This window comes from Zeus faber (genome assembly GCF_960531495.2).
Source record: "Zeus faber genome assembly, chromosome: 11".
Taxonomy (NCBI): Eukaryota; Metazoa; Chordata; class Actinopteri; order Zeiformes; family Zeidae; genus Zeus; species Zeus faber.
In genome coordinates this window covers 30576120-30581119 of record NC_137205.1, presented here as the reverse complement: position 1 = coordinate 30581119, position 5000 = coordinate 30576120, and the positions used below count along the sequence as shown (strand labels likewise).

General features: G+C 44.6%; 1 protein-coding gene across 1 annotated transcript in view; it reads right to left on the bottom strand.

Moving 5' to 3' along the window:
- The window catches only part of baiap2l1b (BAR/IMD domain containing adaptor protein 2 like 1b), a 52296-nt gene that overhangs the window by 6629 nt on the left and 40667 nt on the right, over positions 1 to 5000 (bottom strand). The gene's annotated exons all lie outside the window — the stretch shown is intronic.

Below are 5000 nucleotides of genomic sequence, written 5' to 3'. Positions count from 1 at the left end.
GAGAGAGAGAGGGAGAGAGAGAGAGACAGGGAGACAGAGAGGGAGAGATAGGGAGGGAGGGAGAGAGAGACAGAGAGAGGGAGAGAGGGAGGGAGAGAGAGAGACAGACAGGGAGACAGAGAGGGAGAGATAGGGAGGGAGGGAGAGAGAGACAGAGAGAGAGGGAGAGAGAGACAGAGAGAGGGAGAGAGGGAGGGAGAGAGAGAGACAGAGAGAGAGGGAGAGAAAGAGGGAAAATGAGAGGGAGAGAGAGAGAGGGAGAGATAGGGAGGCAGGGAGAGAGAGACAGAGAGAGAGGGAGAGAGAGACAGAGAGAGGGAGAGAGGGAGGGAGAGAGGGAGGGAGAGAGAGCGACAGAGAGAGGGAGAGAGAGAGAGAGAGACAGAGTAAGGGAGGGAGAGAGAGAGAGAGAGGGATGGAGAGAGAGAGACAGAGGGAGAGTGAGGGAGAGAGGGAGGGAGAGAGAGAGAGCAAGAGAGACATGGAGAGAGAGAGACAGAGCGAGAGAGACAGAGGGAGGGAGGGAGACATGGAGAGCGAGATTACTGACATTGGTAGAATACAAGGGTCTTAAACAAAGGTCTCTCTCTCTAATTCCTTCTCCCTCTCCTCTTTTCCTCTGCATTTCCCTTTCTCTCTCCATCCGTCTTTCTCACCCTCTATCCCTTTCATTCTCTCTGTCTCTCTCTTTCCATCTCTCCCCTGCCCCTGCTCTCCCTCCATCTCCCTCTCCTCTCTTTCCCTCTCCATAACCTCCCCTCTCTCCATCCCTCTCTCTCTTCCTTTGTCGCCGGTGCTCATCTCTCTCTCCTCCCAATTAAATTCTCCCCCCTTCTCTCCCTTTACGTCCCTGTCTCTTTATTTCCCTCCGTCTCCATCCCTCCATCCCTCCCTCCCTCCCTCCCTCTCTCCTACAATTAGCCCCCTCACTCTGCAACGTGACTCATAATGTTTCTCATCTTTACGTTCGTCAGGTTTCCACCAATTAGCAACATATTCAAATGTGTGTGTGAGTGAGTGTGTTTGTGTGTGTGTGTGCATGTGCATATGTCTGTGTGTGTGTGTGTTTTTGAGTGTCTCTCTCTCTCTCTCTCTGTGTCTGTGTATGTGTGTGTGTGTGTGTGTGTGTGTGTGTGTGTGTGTGTGTGTGTGTGTGTGTGTCTGTGTGTGTGTGCGCATGAGTGTGTGTGTGTGTCTGTGTGTGTGTGTGTGCGTGGTTTTATGAATGGGTCGGAGTGGGCGGAGAGCATTGTGGGCCACAATTACGGATGAATTGAGGATGAAGAGGAGGAGGAGGAAGAGGAGGAGGGTGGGGTGGCCTCCACCTCTCAATGGCGGAATGAGAGCGAGGGAAGGTGGAAAAAACAGAGAAGAGGACGAGAGAAAAAACGCTGGATGAGCAGAAGGACCACAAGTGGGCAGAGAGAGATGAAGGGACAGCTGGTGCATGGGGATTCAAATAAAAACAGAGAGAATGTGGATGAACAGAGAGGGAGAGAGAGAGAGAGAGAGAGAGGGAGAGAGAGAGGGAGAGGGAGAGAGAGAGGGAGAGAGTGATGGAGGGAGGGAGAGGGAAGGAAAGAGAGATGTAAATAAAGAGACTGAAGACAAGTGGATGAGAGAGCAGGAAAGAGGGCGATAGGGACCTTAAATCTGCCTGCTTCTCTTTTCTTATTTGCTTCCCTCAGTGCATAGCAACAGCAAAAGTTTCTATTTGGTTTGAGTGGTTGAGGGTTCGAGTCCCGTCATGTCGTGCGGCAGCTTCATCTGTTTGGACTTCGGACCAGAGAGAACACAAACAGTATCAAGTTCACGCGTCTCCAGGGTTTCCAGCACAGGGGCCACGGGGTAGGACCCAGCAAGAACCAAGGTGGACCTGGTAAGGACCCGGGAAGTACCCATGTAGGACCCAGGATGTACAAAGGTGGACCCAGGGAGTACCTAGTTGATCTCAGGTGTTCCCAGGTGTACCCAGGTGTACACAGCTAGGACCTAGGAAGTACCCAGGTGAACCGTAGGACCCAGGACTTGGGTAAGACCCAGGAAGTACCCGGGCAGGACCCAGGAATTACCCAGGTGGACCCGGGTAGGACTCATGAAGTACCCCAGTAGGACCGAGGAAGTACCCAGGTGGACTCGGGTAGGACACAGGTGTGGAGGACCTGCCCGACACCGGAGCCCCAGCGGCGCGAGCCACAGCGACAGGTAAATAATGAATATTTCAGGCAGAGGGCGGACGGAGGCTCTGCTTTCAGCGCCGTGTGACCAGTACACCGCCCGTCAAACATCACTGGGCGTCTCCAGGGAACTACCTCACTGTTAATACCATGAATGGGATCATTTTAAACTTTTAATACAATATGGAGGGTGGATGTGTGTGTAATTGTGCTGCTATGTGCGCATGTGTCCATTTGTGAATACATGAGCACTTAAAAGTACCCACCGCATAATAAGGGAACAAAAAAGCCAAGAAGTGGCCGCGTCGCTCGTTCCAAAAACGGGCGTGGCTTCACGGCCCCCGCTCAGTAAATGCAGGGTGGGCGGTGGGGGTGGACCTCCCTTCTGTGTTTTATTTTTTATTTTTTTTTGTGTGTGTGTGATGTGTGTGTGCCACTCAAAGTACAAGTAGTAACCAGTTCCTCAGAATTTCACTGTTTATTTCAGTGATTGTTGCGACCAAAAATGCTTGATTTTGCAGCGGCTTGATTCAAAACTAGAAATGCAATTTGCAACGTTTTGCATTTTGGTTTGTTTTTCGCAGTAAAACTGCTTGTGAAAGAAAAATAAAGCTTATAAAGATTTTTTTTCACAATGAATAAAGAAGGATATGTCATCACTTGATAATAATAACAATAATAATAATAATAATAATAATAATAATAATTTATTATTATTATTATTATTATTATTAGTAGTAGTAGTAGTAGTAGTAGTAGTATTATTAGTATTATTATTATGCATTCTGCATACCACAGAAACAACTGGAAATATTTTAGTTATTTTTATTTTCTGAACATAAAGAACCATTGGCTCAAAGTCACGAAAACACACTGCTCTGTCTTCTCAGGACAGCAAGATGAAGTGCTGTGTTGACTTGGATATTTAATGTGGAAAATACACTTTCCAAATTACCAGCTCTCAAAATATTTCTGAGATTCCTTTGAATTTGTATGAATTGTTTCCATTGCAAAAATAATAATTTCCTGGAGCGATCAGCTTCCTCCCTGCACGGGTTGTGCAGATTCCATCCAGTAGATTGCGTTGCTGAGCCACACGTACCATCCACAATCCCGATTTCATGACATTGGTAAAGAAATGTTAATATTATGAATCATGATCAATCAATCAATCAATCTCATTATCATGTTCCATTAGAGAACGGTCATATATTTCAGTTTACAGCAAAAAAAAACAAAAGCATAATTCTAGTGGGGTTGGTTCATTTCCATGGAACCCAGACCCGGTCGCTCCCAAAGGCCCGCGGGCGGCCCTGGCACACCCTGTTTGCATGGCATTCAAATGGGTCCATAGAAGAAAAAAGGTTGTGGTGCTAGACGGGTAGGAAGGGAAGCGATGTATGAAATATGAGATTTCTGAAGAATAATCTACAAAGAGAGATACTCCAGGTCTATTTTTTTGTTTTTAGATAACATTTATGGCCCGGTGTTATTCTATATTCTAACATCAAAACAGCAGGGATTATTCAAGGAAACAAAACATTCTTAATACCCATTTCTTGGTCACCACAGACCATTATGACACAAGCAGGGCTATCATTTGGCCAACAAAACAGGCAGTAAAAACGACAAGTGAACGGGCTGTGAGAGGCCATTTCCAACAAAGTTTTTGCCTTTTAGTTATTATTATTATTGTTATTATTATTGTTATTATTATTATTGTTCTTATTATTATTGTTATTATTGTTATTATTGTTGTTATTATTATGATTATTTTTAATCATTGTTTTGATTATTATTAATCATGATAATAATAATAATAATAATATAAAAACATAACAATAATAAATAATAAATATATATATGATTTTTCTAGAGGAAAATAAATTATTTTTTATCTTAAAAAAATACTAAAAGCTATGGTACATGGCACATGGTTATATTTCCTATTTTGCAATTTAAAGGGTAAGACCCAGATCATGGTCAGTTGGTCTACAGCCAAATAAAAAGGCAATTACGATCTTACTATCATCTTACTATCATCTTACTATCATCTTACTATCATCTTACTATCAGCTAAGTCTCCAGCACTGGGAGCTGAATGAAGGGATGAGAGTCATGGACGGATGAACGGATGAGGTCAACGGGTTCACCCGACACCGCACCCCTTCGCATACTGTCTGGGGAGAAAGAAGAAGATGATCGTCTGACGCCTGGAACCAGAGAGGCCTGCAGCCAGGCTTGCGCTAGTAAAGCAAAAAAAAGTCCACTTGTCCACGGTCACCGGAGAGAAGGAAAGGTTACGTGAGGTCCATCAAGACCATCAGAGGTTAAACTGACTCGACATCAGTCTTCATCAGCTAAGCTTTTAATAAGAACCATTAAAGACAAAGGAGGTCTTTTAAAGGTAGGTCTTTAAAAGGTAGGGGGCCTATAGAAGGTAGGAGGTTTTTAAAAGGGAGGAGGTCTTTAAAAGGGAGGAGGTCTTTGAAAGGAAGATGGTCTTTGAAAGACAGGAGGTCTTTGAAAGGTAGGAGGTCTTCAGAACGCAGGAGATCTTTAAAAAGGAGGAGGTCTTTGAAAGACAGGAGCTTGTCGAAAGGTAGGAGGTCTTCAGAATGTAGGAGATCTTTAAAAAGGAGGAGGCCTTTGAAAGACAGGAGGTCTTTGAAAGACAGGGGGTCTTCGAAAGGTAGGAGGTCTTCGAAAGAAAGGAGATCTTTAAAAGGTAGGAGATCTTCAGAACGTAGAGGATCATTAAAAGGAAGGAGGTCTTTAAAAAGGAGGAGGTCTTTAAAATACAGGATGTCTTGAAAGGTAGGT